The following is a 24,924-nucleotide window of genomic DNA, read 5'->3' on the forward strand; positions in this document are numbered from 1 at the left end:
ACAGAAAAAGATGACAACTCCACTTTCCAACTGTATACACATATACACACTTCCCTTAATGCTTCTGGCAAGCCTGCTGTGGGCAGCAACCTTTATTCAGCGGGCACCCCTTCTCTGCACTATGAGGGAAATGAGATGCCTGTGTCCAACTCTGCTTGCCGGATTCAGTCCCTCTCTGGTCACCTGGGGAGCTGGCCACCTGCACTGAGTTGTGGGCTCCTGCACACTCTTCTTTACTAACACACAGTCAATGCATTTCTCAGGGTAAATATTAACATCTTTATCTTACTTCTCCTGGACCCCATCTTCAGAACCACAAATGGAGACATGACCTTCTACCATAGTAGTATAATTGTTTCATAATAATATGTGAAGAAGAATTCAGGGCAAGGGACTATCTTAGTGATTCTCTTAAAGAAGGGTATAATCTGTTTTAAATGGAGATAGTAATATCATTGAACAAAATAACCAATAAACCATTTTTAAAAGTAAACTGATGATTGCTTCTCAGCCTTTTGGCTAAGATCAAGTGTAGTATTTGTTCTTATCAGTTGAAAAGTAAACTGGTAGTTTGTGAAAAGGCAGCAGCAGTTCATTAAACAACAAAAGGGTGGGACCCAGGGTATCTGAAAAGTTAGGCATTTCCAACTTGCAGGGCCCCTGTGATCTGATTAGCAATGTAGGAAAAATAGCACCTGTTCTGCCAACCTTATAGCTTGGGGAGAATGCAGTGAAATACAGAGTTATCACTATTCTTTGTCTAGCAAGCCTTCACAGACCAGGGAACAGTCACCTCCTCATAAGAGTTCCAGCTTTTGCTTCTCAAAAGGTACTTTTTCGCATGACCAAGAAGGTAGGCAAGACTCTTTTCTAAATTTTCAAAGTTAGCTGCAAATGGCTTTCTGATTGCTCTTGGGCATTATATTCATGAATCAACATGAACCAATTTCAAAGTCCTCCACTAATCATAACTTATGAGGAATTGACTTTTATAAAATGCCTGCACTATCAACTCTCATAAATATTGCTCTACCTTTCAAACTTACTTCAGACTTCACAAAGAGCTCTTGCATTTATTTCTCCATATAATAATGCTTTGATATGATCTGTAGGTATTATCATAAATCTCATTTTGCCAAAGAGGCAGGTCATCATCTTGACCTGGGAAAAGTCCTCAGGGCCCCTCAGTTCCATGGCACAGGCTACCAAACAGGATCTGATGGGCTACTTTCCCAACTTAAGAGGTAAAAGAGAGAAGTTAATTCAGACATACAGAGGATCTCTGGGGATATCAAGTCCTAACTGTCCTGTGGAGGCACTACTGAAGGCAGGTGGAAAATGGTCCCTTTTCTTCTCCTACACTGATTAGTCCTGACAAAGTTGTGCTGGCCGACAGGGTGGTAATCTGGCCCAGTGTGCCTATCTTCTGTCTTCTGACACGGGTGCCAGCAGGGCCTCCACTGTGCTGTGAGATTCTCCCTGCCAATGCCCGTCCAGCCCTGAAGACAGGTCTGAGAGAGCTTTGCTGATTTTCAGTTCACTCACTGGCCAATGACTGGCTCCAAAACACATGCTCTTCTTTTCACAACAAACATTCCATATAAAAATGAAACCATCTAGGGCCGGGGATTTAGCTCTGTGGTTCCGGCGCCTGCCTCGAAAGCGCAAGGTCCCGAGTTCGATCCCCGGTACAAAAAAACAAACAAACACACACACACACACACAAAATGAAAGCATCTAGAAATGACAGCAGATCAAAGATGAAAGCATGGCTGGGTGACTGACAGTGTATTCCAAGATTCTGGCCCAAGAGAAAGGAGTTTGAATTTAAAGAATCACACTTCAATCAAAAGAGTAAGCTTAATGTTAACAAATACGTGGTTCTGAGTCAGGTACTAACTAGTCTGCCTCTCATTCTCCCTGATGAACATTTTTAGAGCATGAAGGCCAAAGAGCTGGTAAGAGTCCTTGGCATGCATAAAATCTGGAAGCCTGATTTACCTGAATGGGACTCAATTCCCATAGCTGGAGCTACCTGGTATTACTAGTACTATGCTTATTTGGTTTTTATATGTTTTTTAGCATAAAAGAAAGAACATTCTAGACAGCTAGTGTGGTGTCAGAGTGTACTCCCAGGAGCACCTGTGTCAGAGTCACCTGGCTGATTATTAAAGTGCAGATGTCTGGACTCCCTCCCGAGCTGGCTGAGTCAGAATGGCTCAGTTCTCATGCCTTTTGATGGGTGTGAGAACTGAAAGTCTGCACTTGAACTGAGTCTATTTCATGACACAATAAAGCTTAAAAGCCACTGCTCTAGACAAATGACATTAAGTTAGGAAAATCAAAAAGTCAAGAGTCTGGGGTTAAGACAAAGAAAAATTACGCTTTTAAAATATGCTTTTAAAAACAGATACCACTGGTAATATTTTTCATCCTTGCAGGTGAAAGAAATGGCCTTTTACTTATAAATAGAGCCAGCGAATGTCCAAATTTAGGATAGACATGGTTGGAAAACAGTGAACTAAGTCTGAAGTAGCTATCAACCCCATCTCAAATAACTCAGCAAGATAAAGAGCTCTGTTTGGGTGTATAATTGTTTTTGTTGTATTGATAGTTTTAAAAAAATTATTATTAAAGGTGCTTCAAGAAAATCACTTCTGGAATTTTGTAACTCAAAAGTGACTTAAGTATAAAGACTTTTTTTTTTTTTTTTTCCTTTTTTGGTACCGGGGATTGAACTCCGGTCCTTGTGCTTGCGCAGCAGGCAGTGAAACCACTGAGCTAAATCCCCGGCCCAAGTATAAAGAATTTTTAAAGTTACTTTAAATATATAGCCCTGTTAAACCAAAATTATAGCCCACACTGGACTGATGAAAGAATTAACACATTCCTTAAGGTGTGAGGGAGTCTGATACTCAAGGGACTGGGTAAGTTTTGATCATATGACTTATATACTGCTTTTGACAAGTTACTTTTTAAGAAGATAATAAAACATTCTTGTTTAACAATACTGTACTTCATAAACTCTTGATTAGAAGAAAAAGATTCCAAAAGAGGTTATTAATGCAAACTAGTGTATATTTCAAATGATTTCCAACATTTAGAAAAGTTACCTGAAGCTTTCCCTGTTTTCATTGACAGTTGCTGAGAAACCTGGTCATCCTGGGTTCGTATCCAAGATCTTTGTTTTCGAGGTTTTTTTAACCTTAGGAAAGTTACTTAATTTTCCTTTACTTTCTTTTTTGTACTAGGGATTGAACCAGGGCCTTTGCACTGCACTATATCTCCAGCCCATTTTTTAACTGTAAACTTTGAGATGGTCTAAGTTGCTAAGCTGTACAGGATGGGCTCCAATTTATGATCCTCTTGCCTCAGCCTCCCAGAGTGCTGGGACTATAGGTATACTATCTTTCTTTTTATATAATGCAAACTACTGAAAGCTGAACATTGCTTGTTAGTAAAGTGTAGGTACCCAATAAATGTTACTTCCATATTCACCTCACTGTTTATGCACAGCAGGCAAAATCAACTAGTCTTTTATACTTTATGGGAATTCCAGGAATGTTTGGAAATTAAGGGTTAAAATACTATTTTCTTCGTAAAATAGAAGCAATCGGGATTAGTGCATAAAATAATGTGAGAGTTAACTGTCAGTTCTTATGGCTAAAAACTAATTTTGAATAGAAAATCACCTTTATCTTTCTTAATTTAGATGAAAAGTCTGATTCCGAGGATTAAAGTTAGTAAAGAGCAATAGTAACCCCAAAGATCATAAGGATGCCCCCTTATATTACCAGCTTTTACTCAACAAGACCCTAAACTAAAATGACCTACTTACTCCCTGAGAGGCAAAACGTTGACTGTGCATGTAGATCATTAAATTGGACTGTAAACTATATCAAAGGCTGACACTTTCAAAATGATCTAATGATTAACTGGGATTGTCCAACATATGGTTACAAGAGAATTTAGCGCATCTTTATTATTATGCATTCCTAAAGAAATGTTTATTATTAAAATAGTTTCTAGAGAAACATTTGTACATATGTTCCATTAAGTATTTATGTATTACAAGGAGAAAAATCACCTTTCTCCTGCTTCCATCCTCAGTAGGACAATCTATTCATTGGCTACAGCTTAAGAACCAGGGACCCAGGCTGGGGATTTAGCTCAGTGGCATCACGCCTGCCTCACAAGCACAAGGTTGCGAGTTCAATCCCTGGTACCACACACACACAACAAAAAAACCCCAGGTACCTGCCAGGCAGGAGGTGGGAGAGGTATAAAAGTGAAGGAGACACAAAGCTTGCCTTTGAAAAGCTCATAGTTCCGGATGGCAAGAGGAGGTCTATAAACAAATATAACAATAAAGACAAGTTTGTATAAAGTACAATGAAGGGCATAAGAAAAGGCAAAATGGATTTGCTTGAAAGATTTGGTCAAAACTCAACGGAAGACAAGATAGTTTAGCTAAGACTTAAAAATAAGCAAAAATGAAAAGCTGAGAGGCAAGAAGAGAAGGGTAGTAGAAAGAGGGACAGCACACCAGGCAGACAGGATAACATGCAAAAGAGATGGAAGAGGTAGGGATGTGCCCATGCTTAGGGCTTGGGAAGACAAGGATGGGGTGAAGTCAGGCTGAAAGGTCATGGCCATTCTGATCAGTGTTGTGCTTTAGTATGTCTAGATGTTTCCCCAAAGCTAGACAGAGTCATTTACATATCTTAAAAATGTCTAGTAGAGGACATGTATCAGATTTATTAGTATAGTCTTGGGATCATGTGGTGAAGAGAAATTTGGGCCTGGAGGCAAGGTGACCTGTTGTGTGTTCACTGCAGTGTCTTCTAGGTAGAGAAACTATGGAGCTTAAATTAGAATAGTAGTGCCCAGAATGCTGAGGAAGGTGGATCTGGGTAATACTCAGAACACAGACTGACATGCAAGTAGAGGATGGAGGGAAAGAAGTATGATTCAGTTGTTAGCTTGGGTGGTAAGTGAACTAACACTGTCACCACAGAAGCTGAGGATAGATTTTGAGAAATAGGTTTGAATGAGAAGACATTGCAGAAGGTTCAGGAAGCAAGGGGCTGTGCAGCTACGAAGGTCTGACCACACAAGATGGCTCACCTGGAGACAGCCCTATAGGAGGAAGAATGTGCCTACAGCTTAGAAAGGAGAGGACTAGGAAAACACACCCAGAAGTCCTCATCATTTGTATCCATGACCGCAAACCTTTCAGAGACCAAGTGCCCAAACTGCAACCCAAAACCCACTTATTTATCACAAAGTGCCAAGACTGCAATTAAACCTGAATACTGAGGTTTTAGTTTAGAAAAAACAACTCTACATTAACACCTTTTGTCTTAAAAGAAAAATATAATAACACATGTGCCATAGGTTCGCCACCACTGATCTATATGATAAGAGAGTGAAGCCATGGTACAGAGAATGGATGGGAAAACAGTGGATTACAAGTATTGGAGAGCTAAGTGAATCTGTGGTACCTCTACTACATGGACTTGGCCACAGTCATTAAACATGATCATAATGCAGGCTATGATGCAATACAGGAAAAGGGCTTGATCTGTTCACTTTTAAAAGATCAGAGGATTCATATAGCAATATAAGCACCTCTCAAAAACACTGGAATGCTTGTGCTGGGCCTGGTGGTACACACTTATAATCCCAGCACTGAAGCAGGGGATCGCTGCAAGTTCCAGGTCAGCATGGGCTATATAGCGAGACCCTGTCTCAAAAAACCAAATCAACACACACACACACACACACACACTACACTGGGTGAAAGAAGTCAAACACAAAAACAAACATAATTTATATGAAATTCTGAAATAGACAAAACTAACCGATGGCAGTAAAAATCAGATCAGCATTTGCTTCTGGGGGGATAAAGAGGAACCAATAGAAAGGATAAAAAGGTGCACAAGGGAGTTTTCTGGGGTCACAGAAATGTTCTATTCCTTGCTAAGGGTGTAGGTTATGTGAGTATATATGTTTGTCATAACTGATGGAATAAGAATCCATTATGCATAAATTATACCTTCATTTAAAACATCAGAGTATAAAGTTGTACACATTCATTTAAACAAAGACAAGGGACTATGCATATAAAAGTTATGTCAGGGTAGTGGAGCTATGGGCTATTCTTGCTTAAAATCTTTCTTTTAATACATTCTTCTTAAATAAAAAGGAACCTGAAAACCACAGACGCCAATAAATATTTATCAATTACCAATGAGAATGGAAGGCCTATTATAATTTTTTCCCAGTAGTAAGCAGGAAAGAATCTCTGCATTAAGGACTTTACTATCTGAAGATAAGGGAGACAGACACAAGATCAGTAAATAAACCAGTTTAAAATATCCAGGGATGACTGCAGCAAGGGGAGTGTCCTGGTTTTAAGGAGACTGAGTGAGAGGTTTCCAGAAGAGCTTTTGCAGAAGCAAGTAGTGAATCATCCTGTAGGGGTGTGGCTCAGATGGCAGAAGCAGGCAGGGTGCATCTGCAATGAGCTGGCTTAATTTGGTAGGAAGCACACGCATCAGGGAAATGAGAAGGTCAGTCAATGGTAGGGATGGACAGAGGGCCTGTATTATAGTTTGTGCCCAAAACCTCATGAAGTCTTAGATGGGGCTTTTTAAGAGGTGGCTGAATCTAGAGTGTGTGACTGATTCATGGTGCAATGCTAGGCTCAAGGGTACTAGGATTAAGGAAGGGTGTGAGTGCTACCTGCTCTAAGTGGTCTGGATAAAAGGGACAGAAAGGCTGTTAAAATTCCCTTGTTGTTTTGCTACCTTCGGTCCGCCATGAAATGTTGCCCCTCTGCCACGTGCCATCCTACCTTGGAGCCAGCTGGTTAAGGATTGAAACCTCTACGGACTGTGAGCTAAATAAACCTTTCCCCCTTTAACTTTGGGTGTCGGGTATTTTGTCTCAGCAACGAGAGAAAAGTAACTAAGATAGCTTGAGAGTCTGAAGGTGACAAGTACAGACTTTACCCAGGGTGCCTGGGTGTATGAGCTGTCTTTTTTTTTTTGGTACCAGGGATCAAACTCAGGTTCGGTGCCACTGAGCTAAATCCCCAGCCCTGAGCTATCTTTTATTCTTTGCAATTTTTTGTAGTTTGGGAACCTTGTCCCAACTCACAGAGAAGGTAAAGAAAAATTATCCAATGGGAGAGTGATATCAATGACCCTGCATTATTCATTTGGGGGGAAAAGGTGGATACCTTGGAGATGGGGATGATGATGACAATGCTAAAAGTGATGGGCGCTCTCTCCCCTTGAGTTGTCTGTGATGGACCAGGTCCTGTCCATTGTTTCATACACATTAGCATTCTACTCGGCTCTGCAGCAACCCAGCAAAACACATATAGACTTCATATCACTAATTAATAAACTGTACTCAAAGAATTAAGGTCACTTTTAACTAGGAATGAATGGACAGAAACTTAGACTATCAGACTCCACACACTGAACTCCCCGGTATCACGAAAGGCTTGATCAGGTCTCACTTCCATTTGTGTCTGAAGAGCCTGTCCTGAGGGATTTCTAATATTTCACTTAATTACCCTTCCTTCTTGTAATACTGTTTATGCCCTCACAAAACAACAAAGGTAGTTAATTACTACACTATAAAACTGCATATATCTTAATACCCGTTTCTCAGCAGTTAACACTTGGTGATAGATGCTTTACAATTACTTCATGTGATTCTTACAACTACCCTTGGGGAAGAACATTATTACTGACATATTAGAGAGAATAAAATTGGGACAAACACACGTAGCTTGACTTGCTCTAGGTCACCCAGCTAAAAGGGATTTGACTCTGGACACTGTGACAACATAATCCAGAGCACTTTACTGTTTCAAATTTTAAAATAGAATTTTGAACTCTGCTATGAAAACCTCTTTCCATCTCAGCTCATGCTAAAACTTCAAATCTAACTGGAAGCCTTGAGACATTCTTCCTGGCCAGTTTCATCACAAACGTTTAAAGGATTCTCTTCTCTATCCACACAGAACCAAACTCTCTCCAAAATGCTTTATCCTATTACTTGAGCAATGCTTTCTTATTCAAAAGCAGCAATGACACATTCCCTGTGTACAGCATCAGGTGACAGAACAGTACAGACAGGCCATCCATTGTGTCCTGACACTTTGACAGCAGCAGGAAAAAGCACACCAGGACACACACCCCTTATCACAGATGGAAGGTGAGAGTGGGTACAGGCTGGTGGCTATTTCCTGACAGGCTATGTGGCTAACTGGAGGTGCTGAGTACCTGGACCCCTATTTAAATTGCTTAACTATGTCACCCACTGAAAGGTAAAAGAGGATCCCCATTCAAGCAGAGTGAATAAGCACAGTGTTCCATTTTGGTTCTGGTTCTGCCTTAGAGAGAGACTGAAACATGAAACCCAAGGTAGGCTCATCTCTTCCTCTACTGGGGAGTAATGAATTCCAACACACACAAAAGGCCTCTTTCCTGATCTTCTAACTGAGACACAGACAAAAGCAAATTAAGTTGGTCATCTGGATAATCCAAAGGGCAGCATTTAAGCCAAGTCACATATCAGGAAGCCTTCAGTCTCTAAGGACTGGCTGCTTGCTCCTCAGCTGTGGTTTCCTTAAACTGTTTCACTAGAAGTCTAAAGTTTTGTTTGCCTTAAAATTACTTTTTCATAAAGTATCCTTAATTCCCATAGTCTAAAATAAGGTCAAGAATGATGTCTTGGCTAGGTATTAGTAAGAATCCGAGAGTGAACCAAGAGTTTGGCCTTGCCTCCCAGTGGGAGGTGAAAGAGATGAGGAATGCAGAAAGTTCTGACGCCACATGCAGTGCCCTTTCATCTTTGCCCTGATTGGGCTGGGGTTGGTGGTGGAGGAGGAGTACTCCAGTCTAGCAAGCTAGATTGGCGATGCTTAACATCTTCCCACTAGCTTGAATCACCAGTGTGGTACATGTGTGACTATCCCACTGGGTGGCTTGTACCACTGATGGTAGGAGTGGTACAGTCATGCTTAGAACAGTCATGCATGTACCACCAGTGGTTCAAGCCACCCAGCACCGAGACATACGAATTATGACCCATCATGAATGTGTTAAGCTCTGGTCTTGTCCATAGAAAAATGGGCAGATTATTTCCTAATTGGATGAACAATTTGCTTCTCTAGCTGTTACCTTTGTATTCATTACTTACACTTAAGTCTATGCATACTTCCAGTGGAGTTGGCTGGTAGGCACAGAAAGCTGCAAAGGGCAAGGAAAGCAGCCTTTTGTTGAACAACTTTAGATCTGGCTAAGGCTAGAGCAGGAAACTGGTTTTCTAGACTGGGGAGCCACTGTAGACTGGGGGACCCCACCCTAGTCAGCTCATTCCAACACAGGAAGGGGGGAGTGGAACCTTCTCTGTGCTGCAACAGGGTCTCCGGGGCAGAGAAGAACGGAAACAGTCTGGCTTCTGGAGAGGAACGCTGAGTGTGTCCTGCCCAGACACAATGCACCCTGTGATGCTGTGTGGTCATTCACCTTCAGCCCCATCCAAGTTGTTAGATTGGCACAGAATATGCCTTTTTTTCAGATGGACTGTTGTAACAAGCAGTGCCCTTTCAACTTTATACTCACTGCTCACAAACCACCCCCAGGAAGGGTAACGTAATTACTGTTATCAGAGAGGGAATTTCCAAAACACTCTTTAATAGTACATGTTTGCAATACATGACAGCTCTACTAATTTTTTTATAAAATCAATCAGGGGCCTACTTTACACCATCAAGCAAAGTGTAAGTTTTCACAAGTACTTACATGCTTTGTGTTTAAAGGTATAATTCATGTACTTATTCATTCTTTAATGATTTTTTCAGTACTCTGAGGAGTTACAAAGCCATGTCTGACAAGAGGCTTAATTAGCCTATCCAAGAAACTGAGAGCCCAGCTAAACTTAAAATGAAGACCTAGAAGACATTTCCTGTGTAGTAATGAAACAAACTCTGCCACTGAAATGAAACAAATGGGTCGACAAGACTCACACATCTTCTGATGCCATGCATTCAACACAGGACTCAGCGTTACCCTGTAAACCCAGCTCCAAGTTGAAGCCCAGCCTGGGAAACTTAGTGATGCAGAGACCTTGTTTCAAAATACATTTTTTTAAAAAGGGTTAAGGCAGGGGCCAGGGATTTAGCTCCGTTGTTCCAGCGTCTGCCTCACAAGCACAAGGTCCACAGTTCGATCCCCGGTACCCTCCCCCCCAAAAAAGGGCTAGGGCTACAGCTTTGTGCAAAGACCTTGTATACAATCCCCAGCACTTCAAAGACAGAAAAAAAAAGTCTTTATCAAGAACCAACTTGTTACCCACAATTATCTTTACCTACACTGATTCCTGTCCAAAATTCTAGGGGTAAGAATCAAACATTTTGTCTCTTCTCTCCAGCAGGTTCCTTTCTTTCTCTCTAACATTCTTAGCAGCTGAGCAGGACTCTACCGGCAGGAGGGGAGGAAAGGAGAAGGCTGGCCACAAACACTCCAGGGCTGGTGGGGCCTGGCACCTCAACTCCCAAAGCTTCACCTCCTCGTTAAACCCTCAATTCCTATTTTCTCTTTTGAAACTTTAGACCAACAATCCCACGATCTCATGAGCTACCTCACCTCTCCTTTAGAACAGGCAAGATAAATAAAGTCCTTTAAGTGACCGAAGCATGGCAGGAGATATATTTGTCAAAGTGGGAAACATGAAGAAACCAGAACTCTAGGGGTAGACTCTTTCGGGGAAAAAAGAAACTTTTCTGCACATTTAACATCTTTCTCAGCTATTTAAAGGCCCTCTCCCCAAATTTTCTCTCTTTCTACACTCAAACTACACTTGGAAGGGGCCAGGGATTTAGCTCAGTGGCACCGCACCTGCCTCACAAGCACAAGGTCCTGAATTCAATCCCTGGTACCAAAAAAAATTACATCGAGAAGACTAAACCTATAGAGGTAACACAAGAACACCACATAAACGCCTCTACTTGAATTTGCGTAGGAAATCCTCAAGTGTCTGGCTCTGAACCGCCAGAGTAGCCCTACCTGGTGTGAGGAAGGGAAGGACCAGGTCTGACCTATCTCCGCCACTTAGATACCAACTGAGGTGAGGACGGGGAGATGGCAGGGAGGCTCCAATACTGGCATATTGGAATTCTGAGAAAAGGGAGCGAATGAATATATCAAACAAGTCTTGTAAAGTCCCACAGGACAAGGTATAGAGCTCTTAACATGAAGGGTCCAGAATGGGATTTGGGAACCAAAGGGGCCACGAACTGGATGTTAGGGTAGACAGGGAAAGACACTGGCCTCACAGACAGGGAGGAGTAAGTGTGGGAAAGTGAGGCACAGTCACCCAAAACCAGGCCTGAGAAAGCCAGTCCCTGGAGCAGAGGAGCCAGAAGCCCCCGGGCCCTGAGGGTTCGGAAAGTGAGAGCTTCGCCTAAGCCAAACAGTGTCCCCACCACCACCTCCTTACCTCGGGGCTTCTCCCGGTCACTGATGTGGCATGGGAGGTGGCCATGCCTGGTTCCCACGGAAATCTCAGACTCGAAGTCTGGCTCCACTGGCCCCTTGCGCCGGCCCGGCTCGCGGCTGGCACTGGAGCGCACACAACACCTCAGAATGTTCCCCATGGGGCACCACTGCACCTTGGCTCAGTCCCACTTGAGTATCTCAGCAATGCAGAGCAGACTCTTCTGCGGTTCTTCCACCCACCCTCTGGCCAGCAGGCTGGCCTTACCCTCACCCCCACCCCCCAGCCCCCCAAGCTGACTGGTCTTCTGAGGGGCAGTGATCTGGCTTATTTAAAGGGGCCAGAGATCCCACAAATGCTAAGAGCCAAAGCCACTGCCAGAGATCAAGCCAGACTTCTTTCTCCTTCGGCCACCTCCGACCAAATGACTAGGTCAGCACTTGCCAACTAGAATGCATCCTGCAACACCTGGTTACCAGCAGCCAATCACGACCAGAGTTCTGTCCGCATGCCTGCCCAGTTGGCACCCAGGCATTTGATTCAAAATACCCTGGCCCACCTGGGGCTGTCATCTCCCTCACACATAGGGTCAGGATGCCTGTTTCCATTCTTCAGGTGCTGCCTGGAGCTTCTCTGGCTTTTGTAACTCTACAGGTGGTCTGGGTCAACAGGCTTTATAGAAAGCCCCGGTTAATAAGAAGCTGGTTCCATAGGCAATTCAGCTTCTCTGAGTGGTCCAGCTCTCACTTTTCTCAGAGGACGTAGCTGCACCCAAACTCTTGACTGTTTCTGTACCTAAATGCTCCTCTACTGTTAGTTTTGGTTTGAAATCCACTTCCTCTACATATTGGCTAAAGGAACAATTCAACAGGAAGAGATAATGATTATAAACATACAGTATATATACCAAACACTGGCACACCCAACCTCATAAAACAAACTAATTGACAAGAAAAGTCAGATAAACACCAATGTAGTTGTAATGGGGGTCCTCAATACCCCACTGTCCCAAATGGATAGATCAACTAGACCCAAAAAAATCAACAAAAAAGTCAAAGAGTTGAATCAAACCTTCAAACAAATAGACTTAATAGATGTCTACAGGGTATTCCTTCCAAAACCAACAAAATGCACATTCTTCTCAGCAGCACATGGGACTTTCTCCAAAACAGCCCACATGCTAGCCCATAAAGCATGCAGAAATAAATGCAAAAGAATCAAAATTATCCCATCTATATTATCAGATCATAATGAAACTAGAAAGCAATGGCAAAAGACAATAGAAATTATGCACACATATGGAAACTAAATAATGATCTTGAGTGATCAAAGGGTCACAGATGAAATTAATGAAGAAAGTAGTTACTATAATCGAACAATCACGATAGTATGACATATTGGAACCTATGGAACATAATGAAAGTAGTCTGAAGAGGGAAGTGTATAGAGGTGAATTGCCACATCAGGAAAACCGAGTGAACTCAAATAAATGAGCTAATGATGCTCCCCAAGGTCCGAGAAAAGCAATCCAAGCCCAAAGGTAGGAAATTATAAATATCAGAGCAGAAATTACTGAAATTGTGACTAAAAAAATACAAAGCATCCATGAATCAAAGAGTTGGTTCTTTGAAGGATAAAACAAAATACACAAACCCTTAGCCAACCTTATAAAACAAAAGGAAAAAAGACTCAAATCCATGCAACTAGAAATGAAAAGGCTGAAATCACAACAAATCCCACAGAAATCCAGAGGATCATCAGTACCTACTTTGAGAACCTGTACTCATTAATAAGAAGATGGAAAATTCAGAAAAAATGGACATAATCCTAGATTTGTATGAATTGCCAAGATGATATAAAAATTTTAAATAATCCAATATCAGCCAATGAAACTGAAGATATAATTTAAAATCTACCAACAGTGCTCACTTTGGCAGCACGTATACTAAAATCTACCCACAAAGAAAAGTCCAGGTCCTGAAAGAGTCACTGCTGAATTCTTCAAGAAATGTAAAGAAGACCTAATGCCGCTACTTCTGAAACTCTTCAGTGAAATTGAGAAGGAAGCAATGCTTCCAATTCATTCCTGGAAGCAAGCATTACCTTAATTCCAAAACCAGAGAAGGATTCAACCAAAAAAAAGAGAACTACCGGCCAATCTCCCTAATGACCATAGACACAAAAATCCTTAATAAGATACAGGCAAACAGAATGCTCCAAATCATCAAGAAAATTAGACAACATGACCAAGCAGGATTCATCCCAAAGATGCAGGGATGGTTCAACATGCACAAATCAGTAACTGTAATACCCCATATAAAACACAGCCAAGAAGAAACACCATATGATCATCTCAATAGATGCAGAAAAAGCATTTGACAAAGTCCAACACCCGACAGAAAACTGGAATAGATAGTCTTTATCTCAATGTGATAAAAGCCATCTATGACAAACCAACAGCCAACATCATACTAAATGGACAAAAACTGAAAACTTTCACTCTAAAATCAGGAACAAGACAAGGATGTCCACTGTCACCACTCTTTTTTCTTTTCTTTTCTTTTCTTTTCTTTTTTGTGGTACTGGGGATCAAACTCGGGTCCTTGTGCCTGCAAGGCAGGCAGCAGAGCCACTGAGCTAAATCCCTGGCATGTCACCACTCTTATTCAATATACTTCTGGAAACATTAGCCAGAGCAATTAGAAGAGAAATAAAAGGAATAAAGAAAGGAAAGGAAGAACTTAAACTGTCATTGTTTGCACATGACATGATACTCTACATAGAAGACCCCCAAAACGCCACCAAAAGACTTCTAGATTTAATAACCAAATACAGTAACATAGCTGGATAGAAGGTCAACACTTAAAAATCAATACCATTCCTTACACAAATAACAAACTCACTGAGAGAGAAATTGTGGAAATCACACCTTTCACAATACATCCAGAAAAGTGAAATACATAAGAATCAATCTAACAAAGGAAGTGAAAGACCTTTATATTGAAAACTACAGTACTCTGAAAAAGGAGATCAAAGAGGATAACAGAAAATGGAAAGATATCCCTTGTTTTTGGGTAGGAAGAACCAATACAGTGAAAACAGCCATACTTCCACAATTGTTATACAGATATAATGCAATCCCAATCAAAATACCAATAGCCGGCCAGGGATTTAGCTCAGTGGCACAGCACCTGTCTTGCAAGCACAAGGTCCTGCGTTCGATCCCCAGTACCAAAAGTAAAATAAAATACCAATAGCACATTTCAAAGAATTAGAGGAACAATCCTAAAATGTGCTTGGAACCGGAAGATACCTAGAGTAGCAAAAGCATTTCTGGGCAATTAAGGCAAGGCAGGGGCATCACAATCCCTGACTTGAAATTATACTACAAAGCTACTGTGATTAAAAACAGCATGGTACTGGCCAAAATAGCAGACCAAAGGATCAATGGAACAGATTAGACGATCCAGAAACAACTCCAAACACACTCAGCCACCCTATCTTTGACAAAGGAGTCATACACTTTCACTGGAAGAACACTAACCTCTTTAATAAATGGTGCAGAAAAACTGCCTTTCCACGTGCCAAAGATTAAAACTAGACCTGTACCTTTCACCATCACTAAACTAAAATCTAATTGGATCAAACATCTTAATATTAAAATAGAAACACTAAATCTACGGGAAGATAGAGTAGGTAGAACTCTTGAAGACATTGGTGTAGGCAAAAACTTTATGACCAAAACCCTGATTGCACAGGAAATATGACAAAGAATCAACAACCAAGATCTCATATTATTAAAAAGCTTTGGCACAGCAAAAGAAACCACCAACAGCATCAAGAGACAACCCACACTGTGATTAAAAAAAAATTTTGCCAGCTGTTCCTCAAAGGACTAATATCTAGAATATATAAAGAACTTAAAAAAATCAGACCCCCCTAAATTAAAGACCCAATCCAAAAAAGACCATCTAAAATGAATAGACACTTCTCAGATGAACAAGCAGAAATGGTAAATAAATATATGGAAAAATGCTCAACATCACTGCTCATTCAAGAGATGCAAATTAAAACAACACTGAGATTCCATCTCACTCCAGAAAAAATGGCTGTTATCAAGAAATCAACCAATAACAAATGCTGGTAGAGCTGTGGGGAAAAAGGAACCCTTATCCACTGTTGGTGGGAGTGCAGACTGGTACAACCACTATGGAAATCAGTGTGGAGATCCCTCAAAAAAAGAAAACTAGAGGTTCCATTTAACCACCTAGCCCCCTTCCTGGTATCTTCCTTAAAGAATTAAAAGCATCATACCACAGTGATATATGCACACGTTTATAGCAGAACACTTCGTAATAGCTAAATCTTGGGAACAGCCCACATGCCCATCAACTGATGAGTGGATAAAAAAAGATGTGGGGTTTTTTATACAATGGGATGATACTGTGCAATAAAGAAGGATGAGCTTGAGACATTTCTAGATAAAAGGATGTATCTTGAAACCATACTCTTCAGTGAAATCCATCAGACACACGTGTTTAAACATTGCATTGTTTCTCTGGCATGAGAAACCAAAACTCTACATAAATGTGTAATAGATATAGGGAAATGGGAAGAAAGTGTTCAAGTGAGAAGAGGAACAAGGGACAGGGAGGAGAAAAGGAAAAAAAGGGACGAGAAAAAAAGAATAGAAAGAAAGAATGGAAACAAAAGCTTTTGTAAATAAGAAGGGGAAGGGCAGGGGATTTAGTTCAGTGGTTTCCCCCGCCTGCCTCACAACTGCAAGAACCAGAGTTTCATCCCTGCTACCATAAAAACAAAAAAACAAACAAAAAAAAAATGGGAAGAGGGGAGGAAGGGAGGGGAAAGGAATGGGAAAAAAAGAAGACAGCTATACCATGTACAGGTACAAATTCCCTATGTTGAATGTCATCATTACAAATATCTAAACTGTACCAATCAACTTGTTTTTTGGTACCGGGGATCAAGCTCAGGACCTTGCGCTTTCGAGGCAGGTGGTGGAACCACTGAGCTAAATGCCCGGCCCAATAAAAATTGTTTTAAAAAGAAAAACAAACAAATCACAAACACAGCAAATGACCAATACAGAAACAAAGGAACGATAAATCGGCAAAAAATAAAATAAATAAATAACACAAGTAAGAGAATGACCATAATAAACCCACACATATCCATAATTAACTGGAATGTCAATGTATTAAATCCTTCAATTCTAAGACACACAAAGGCTGGGTGCAAAACAAAACAAAACAAAACAAAACAAAGTGCTGCAACCTTCAAGATAGAAAAGCTTTAAGGGGCCGGGGATTTAGCACAGTGGTTTCGCCGCCTGCTGCACAAGCACAAGGACCCGAGTTTGATCCTCGGTAACAACAACAACAACAAAAAATACATTGCGAAAGCTTTAAGGACACTCAGACATGGGAAGTCAATGGATGGAAGTAGATATTTTATGCAAATAGAAACCAAAAAACAGCAGACCTAGGTATACAGTAAGTCCCCAAATTACAAACATTCAAATCGCAAACTATCGCAGGTGTATTGTGTAAGACTCACTTTGTCAGACTTAGGAATGAATCTGACTTACAAACGTTCTCTGAGAATGAACTTGTTTGTAAGTCAGCAACTTCATCTACTTCTATCCGGCAAAAGGAACTTTAAAGTTTTTTCTGCTCTGAGTCAAATTCACTGGATAATGGTAAATGAGTCAATTTATTAACAAAACATAAAAAATCCAAAGACATATATACACTCAAGATTGGAGCACCTAAATACATGAAAAAATATTAATAGATCTGAAGAGAGACATAAACAGCAATACAAAAACATTAGCTTTTAATCACCTACTTTTGTTTTTTTGCTACCGGGAATCAAACTCCGGTCTTTGCGCTTGCGCAGCAGGTTGCGAAACCACTAAGCTAAATCCCTGGCCCTAATCCCCTACTTTTAACCACAGATAGAGCATCCTGATAGTAATCAATAAAGACTTGAATTTATACTGCAAAAGATATGTACAGAACATGCCACTGAAAAGTACAAGAGGAAAAGTGCACACAAAGCACTCTTCTGGATGGAGGACATATTAGGTCACAAAACAATTCTTAGTAAATTGGAGAAGACTGAAATCACAGTAAGAATAGTTTCTGACTACCGTGGTATTACACAAGAAATCAGTTGTAGGAGAAAAACTAAAATGTGCACAAATATGTAGATAGTAAACACCATTCCCTAAGCAGAAAATGGGTCCAAAAAAAGAAATCCCAAAGATATTCAAAAAAACAACTGTTACAGCAAAGTGCCACAGCTCAGCCTTACATCCAAGTGTTATAGCTCTGTGTTACAACCAATGTGAGTTATCTGAAGGTCTCTGGTGGCGAAGAAGTCAAGCGGTGCTCAGAAAGATGGAGGGATTTTTTATTATGCTGGAGGACTCAGAAGAGTTCATACTCTGAAGGCTAAAGCCCTGAACGGTAATGCAAGCAACCTTACATAGACATCTCTGGGGTAGGGGGTGGGCCCACCTACTGGGCGAGCATGCTCATTGAGGCAGATGGGCAGAGTTAACAGAACATTCTGGAAACCTTAGGTATAAGCATCCTGCAGTACAAACAGTTACACTGCTTGAACACAACATCCTATGGAAAACCATCGGGGGGGGGGGCAACAGAAAAAGGCCTGCCCTGTTGTGCATTATTTCTTTATCACAACAACTTAGGACAAACAACAATGGAAACACAACACACCAAGACTCATGGACTACTACAATGTACTACTCAAAAGAAGGAAGTTTATATCAATAAAAGCTTACCATAAGAAACAAGACCTCCAACCACCTACATTTAATATCTCAAAAGAATAGGAAGAGAACAACAAACTAAGCCCAAAGTTAGGAGGAGGAAGGAACTAAAGAATCAGAGAAGAAAATAAATGATACAGACAATAGAAAAACAGGAAAGATCAACAAAGCTGAGTTATTTTGTAAAAGATGAAATTGACAAAACATTCGCTGGGCTAACTAGGAATAAAACAGTTCTGGAATCTCATCAGAAAAGAAAGGTCACATTCCAACTGATACCCCAAAAGTACCTAGGATCATAAGAGACTACTGTGCTCAATAAATGCCTGAAAATTGTATAACATGAGCCAGGCACGGTGGCACACACCTGTAATCCCTGCACTGGGAAGGCCGAGGCAGGAGGACTGTCCCGAGTTCAAAGCCAGTTTCAGCTACACAGTGAACTCAAAGTCAGCCTGAACTGCACAGTGAGAGCCTGCTTCAGAAAGAAAAAGAAAGAGAGAAAGACAGAAAGAGAGGAGGAGAGGAAGAGAGGAAGAGAGGAAGACAGGAAGACAGGAAGAGAGGAAGAGAGGGACAGAGAGAGAGAGATTGATTTACAACCTGAAAGGAATTGCTAATTCCTGAACATATACAATCTATCAAGGCTCAGCCATGTAGAAACGGGATATCTGAAAGGACCAGTAACCAAGGACATTGGATCAATAATAAAATCTCTAATCAAAGAAAATCCGGGACATGATGCCTTTTTAGCCTAGTTCCACCCCATATTTAAAGAACAAATACAGTCTTTCTCAAGCTCTTCCAAAATACTGAAGAGGTCACAATATGCCCAAACTGTTTTTGGAGCTCAGTCTTACCCTGATAGCAAAGCCAGACAAGTTCATTACAAAATAAATGTACACGCAAGTATTTCTGAGGAACAGATGCAAAATTCGCCAACAAAATACTAGCCAGTCAATTTCGACACCACAGCAACAAATCAAACGAGCTATCAAATTATGAAAAGAGGGCCGGGGATTTAGCTCAGTGGTTTTGCCACCTGCCGCCCAAGCGCAAGGACCCGAGTTTCATCCCCGGTACCAAAGAAACAAAACCAAACCAAACAGAAACCAAGTTATGAAAAGACAGAAAAACTGAAATACATGTGATTAAGAAAAACAAAGACTCTAACTCCAAGCATGACATTCTTACCCTCCTTACCTGCTGGGCCCCGTTAGTTCTGCCGGTCAAGTTGCAGGAAGGCCTTGAGGGGCATGGTCAGCTGGGTATCCTGGGTGGACGTGCGCAGTGCTAGGCAGCAGCCTCGAACCCTGGAGCGTGGCACCAGATGTCCCAGGTAGGGGCCTCCACAGCTAGGTGTCTGGCGTCCCGGAAGGTGGTGGTCTGGAGTGGTGAAGGCAGTGCGTGAGTCCTCGGGCCCCAAACCACCCACGGACTGGCTCTGAGGACAAAGGCAAGGCTTCAACCTGATGCTCCCGAGGTTTAGCAGGAGGAAAAGATTACACTTCATTATGGTTTGCACACTACAGAAACACACACAGCCTCCACCCAACACCGGTCCCAAGGGAAAGAAGGTTGTGCAGGTAGAACAGATCTTAGATGGAGAGGCAGCGGGCGGGGTGGGGATATAAGGACAGGGAGAGGGGGGCAAAGAGGGACAGGAAGAGACGAAGGGAGGGGTAGGAGAGAAGAGACCCAGGAGAAGACTGGTAGAAGGGGGGGGATGGGGGGGACACTGGGGGGGGGGGAGGCCCCACCGGACCAAGGGAGTTGGAGAGTGGAGCAGCGGCATGGTCCTTGGGGCAGAGAGGAGGGTGAAAATGGCCAGGCCTCCGGCCCCAGCCGCTGGAAAACCATCTCTCAGGGCCTCAGCCTGGAGACTGCTCCTTACCTTCATAGCTGGAACGTGGAGTGACGCATCGGGTGGGACCTGCAAAACATTTGACTGCTTGCGCCTGAGCAGGGAAACGTGGGGGGTGGGCAATTTGGCGGAAGGGGCGGGGCCGAGCCCGGTCGCCTGTAACTTGGCCACACCCCCGGCCCAGGGGCCCTCTGCAGGTGCAGCCCTTCCACTCCTAAAACCCGGTTCAGTTCAGTTCCCCTCGGTCCCAGGGCCTCGGCCCTGTAGTCTTCCACACTGACTAACCCTCCCCATCCAGTTCTGGTAACTGGACCTTGGGCTGATCAAGGCCAGACTCCAACTGACAGGCCCACTGCCTGCAGGCCGCGCCCTCTCAGCCAATGGCGACACCCACTTTCCGGGGCAGGTGCCTGTGCAGTCATGGGCCTCACACTACTCACACAGCTGACCAGGAGGAAAGCATACAGTCCAGTGTTCCAGCTGCACGGGTAATGGAGCCTGAGGGCCCCAGGCCTCGGGCCTCGGCCCTCCCGCTGGGAGATTTTCCAAGCGCCGCATGGAGTCCCCAAGGGGGCAGAGGACGCCTTGCTGGCTCCCCTGGATTGCCAGCCCATCACCTTCAAGCCTGAGGAGATGAAGAAGGCCGGCAAGCTCCAGCAGGCCACGCCGCAGCACATCCAACAACAGCTGCTGGCCAAGCAAGTGAAGGCCTTCTCTGCCTCGGCTGCCCTTGCCCCCGGCCACCTCTGCCCTGCAGCCCATCCACCTGCGGCATCTCGCCGCGACCTCGGCCATCCTGCAGCACCACCTGGCCGCCACCGCCACCATTGGCATCCACCCCCACGCCCACACACAGCCCCCGGCCCACGTGCACCACATCCCCCAGCCCCACCTGACGCCCAGCTCCCTGTCGCACCTCACTCACTCCATCATCCCCGGCCACCCGGCCACCTTCCTCGCCAGTCACCCCATCCACATCATCCCCGCCTCTGCCATCCACCCCAGGCCCTTCACCTTCCATGCTGTCCTGCACGCTGCCCTCTAACCAACCCTGCTCGCTCCTGGGCCTGCAGAGGCAGCTACCACCGCCCTGCACCTCCACCCGCAGCACCTGCAGCAACCCCCCCCCCCCAAGCCACAGAAGTCAGGGCTTGGGAGTCTCCTGGGCTAGGGCAGGCGCCCCGCGGTTCCTCCCTTCGGGTGTGCAGCCAAGATTGCCAGCCTGGGCACACTGGGCGTGCAGGGTCCACTGTCTGGGAGCCAAAGAGTCGAGCTTTGGCTCGCAGGCATGGGCTGGGAGTGAGGCTGGCTTTGGGTTTCCTATCAGGGATCTCTTCCTCCTTCTGCTGTCCTCCTCTCCTGTGTCCCTGGGCTAGGGAGCTCCTGTCAGTGCTGCCCACAACTCCAGGTTGTCACCTCCACATGGCCCCCTCTTGCGTCTATCTTCTGTCCTGCGCTCCTCTCCTCTTCAGGCCTCAAGACACTCTCCTTGTCTCTGGGCCCCGAAAGGTCCCACGCCATGCACTCCTGCGTTCCCGATGCCCTGCTGCTCCCACTCTGCAGCCTGTGGGCAGTGTCTTCCCTGTCCTCAGTGACACGTTGCCCAGGTGAGGTGGGAAGGAAATCTGACCTGGAACCAGATGTGACCCAGTCCCTCGCCCAGAAGAGGCCTCCGCGTGGCCCCCGGGGAATCAGCCCGCTGCAGACATGCAGGTCTGTGCACGCCCTACCGAGGTCCTGAGTCACACAGAAGACACCGAATCACCCCGCTGCAGACAGGCAGCCACCTGATTCCACATTTCCAAGGCGCAGAGGACACCAGACCACCAGACCAAGGTACTGAGTCCCACTGTTCCCTGCCTAGAGGTAGGGGCTTCTGAGCCGTCGTCCCACTGCTCCTGGTCCAGAGGAAGGGGCTTCCCAGTCACCATCCCTCCCGCTGCTCCCAGCCCAGAGGAAAGGGCTTTTGGGCCACCTTCTGTCCCACTGCTTCTGGCCCAGAGGAAGGGGCTTCGGGGCCACCATCCCTCCCACCACTCCCGGCCCAAAGGGAGGGGCTTTTGAGCCACCATCCCACTGCTCCTGGTGCAGAGGAAGGGGTTTCCCGGCCACCATCTCTCCGGCTGCTCCCAGCACACAGGAAAGGGCTTTTGGGTCACCATCCCTACCGCTGCTCCCGGCCCCTGTCCCACCTAACCCAGCTCAGAGGAGGTAATCCCTGCAGGCGCTAACAGCCCCCCGCCCCAGTTGAAATGAGAAAACACATAAATAAGTCTCAAAACCAGACTTCCAGATCACCTACAGCAACCTCAAAGGGAAATGAGATGGAACCCTCTGATACTCAACCACCTGGACCCACTGAACTGGCAACAAAAGGGGATCTGGAAAAAATGAAATCAGAAATAATTTCTCAGATAACAGGAGAAATTGTGCCCCTAGTGCAAGACATGATTAATAAATCTAGAGAGGAGCTGAGGAACATGATGGAATCCCAACATAAGAAACAAATGGAATCCATAAAAGAGATGCAAATAGATTTCCAGGACATGAAAAACTCCACTGAAAGTCTACACAGCAGAATGAGCCAGTGTGAGGACAGAATTTCAGATATAGAAGATAAGATTGCAATTAGTGACCAGGAAAAGAAATATTGCTTCAAAATTATAAGGGAATGTGAGAAATCAATCCAGCAGCTGCTAGATGATGCAAAAAAGAATAACATAAGACAGATTGGGCTCAATGAAGAAACAGGATGACATAAAAAATCTCTTCACAGAAATGATGGCAGAAAACTTCCCAAGCAGGGGAAAAGAGCTTGACATACAGATAAGTGAGGCATATAGGACTCCAAATAGACTTGATCAAAAAAAAATCTACACATAGGCATATAATTGTTAAGATTCCAGCAACACAACAGAAGAACAAAGTTCTCCACGTAGTCAGAGAAAAGCAACAAATCACATACAAAGGAAAGCCCATCAGAATCACAGCAGACTTCTCCACACAAACCATCAAGGCAAGAAGAGCTTGGAGTGACATATTCCAAGCCCTAAAAGAAAACAGCCTCCAACCCAGATTGATGTGCCCTGCAAAACTATCTTTCAAAATGGATGGAGAAATAAGATACTTTCATGACAAAGAGCACCTTAGGAACTTCGTGAATACCAAAGCAGCACTCCAAAGTATTTTACACAAAAGCCTAGGAACAGACATTGAGGATCACAACCCCAGGAGGCAAAGCAGAATGAACCCATCTGGCATAACAAGAAATTACATGTAAAGGGGGAGAAGCCAACAAAAAGAAAAAGTCATGGCAATGACAAGTCAATACGTTTCAGTTATAACCATCAACGTTAATGGTCTCAATTCACCAATCAAAAGAAATAGACTGGCAGAATGGGTCAAGAAGCAAAATCCAACAATATGCTGCATCCAAGAAACACACTTAATTCAAAAGGAAACTCATAGACTGAAAGTGAAAGGGTGGAAAACAATACTGCATGCGACAGGAACCCGAAAAAAGGCAGGAGTAGCTATCCTCTTGGCAGATCAAGTAGATTTCAAACCAACATTAACTAAGAGAGATGAAGAAGGACACTACATCCTTGTAAAGGGAAGAATCCAAGAGGAAGAGATGACAATCATAAATATCTATGCACCAAACACTAGTGCACCCAACTATCTAAAACAAATACTAACGGACATGAAAAGTCATATATGCACTAATACAATTGTAGTGGGGGACCTCAACACCCCACTGTCACAAGTAGATAGATCAACTAGACTAAAAATAAGTAATGAAATACTAGAACTCAATCGAACTCTTGAACAAATGAACTTAACAGATATTTGCAGAGTCTTCCACCCCACAAAATCAGAATACACATTCTTCTCAGCTGCACATGGGTCATCCTCCAAAATAGACCACATACTCACACATAGAACATGTTTAAGTAAGTGCAAAGGAATTGAAATTATCCCCTGTATATTATCAGACCATAGTGTGATGAAATTGGAGATCCATAGCAAAAGAAACTCAAAAAATGTCATCAACAAGTGGAAATTGAACAACACACTTCTGAATAACCAATGGGTCACAGAGGAAATTAAAGAAGCAATCAGACAGTTCCTTCAATTAAATGACAATACAACATATCAGAATCTATGGGACACAATGAAAGCAGTCTTACGAGGGAAATTCATAGCAGTGAATATGCATATTAGGAAAACAGAATGAGCCCAATTAAACAACCTGATGCTGAACCTCAAGCTTCTAGAAAAAGAAGAGCAGGAAACCCCAAAGCTCACACAAGGGAGGAAATTATAAAGATCAGAGGAGAAATCAATGCAATGGAGACTAAGAGAACGATACAAAAAATCAATGAAGCCAAGAGTTGGTTCTTCGAAAAAATCAACAAAATTGTCAAACCTTTAGTCAACCTTGTCAGAAAAAGGAAAGAAAAGGCCCAAATCCATGCAATTAGGAATGAAAAGGGTGAAATTACAACAGAACCAGCAGAAATTCAGAGCATCATCAATACCTACTCCCAGAACCTATATGCCAATAAGATGGACAACACAGAAGAAATGGACAGATTCCTAGATACATATGAATTACCAAAGTTGAACGAAGAAGACCTAAAAATTCTGAACAACCCAATATCAACCAATGAAACTGAAAATGTAATTAAAAACTTATCAAATTATAAAAGCTGTAGTTTTC

At 43.3% G+C, this 24,924-nt stretch overlaps 1 protein-coding gene and 1 pseudogene across 3 annotated transcripts in view; one reads left to right on the plus strand and one right to left on the minus strand.

Moving 5' to 3' along the window:
• Nucleotides 1-21,057, minus strand: part of LOC147823384 (microtubule-associated tumor suppressor 1 homolog) — a 39,811-nt gene extending 18,754 nt beyond the window's left edge. Inside the window, exons 1-2 of one of the 3 annotated variants that reach the window (XM_087193240.1) lie at nucleotides 20,232-21,057; nucleotides 19,541-19,781 (exon numbers count right to left, since the gene is read on the minus strand). The gene's annotated coding sequence lies outside the window, so the exon portion shown is untranslated. The remainder of the gene's footprint in view (nucleotides 1-19,540; nucleotides 19,782-20,231) is intronic. The other 2 variants (XM_087193239.1, XM_087193238.1) reach the window with 2 other exon arrangements.
• Nucleotides 500-608, plus strand: LOC147823385 (U2 spliceosomal RNA; annotated as a pseudogene).
• Nucleotides 21,058-24,924: the final 3,867 nt, after the last annotated feature.

This window comes from Heterocephalus glaber, unplaced genomic scaffold, assembly GCF_053883595.1.
Source record: "Heterocephalus glaber isolate CG9 unplaced genomic scaffold, H.glaber_assembly_v1.0 deba00001586, whole genome shotgun sequence".
NCBI classification, from domain to species: Eukaryota; Metazoa; Chordata; class Mammalia; order Rodentia; family Bathyergidae; genus Heterocephalus; species Heterocephalus glaber.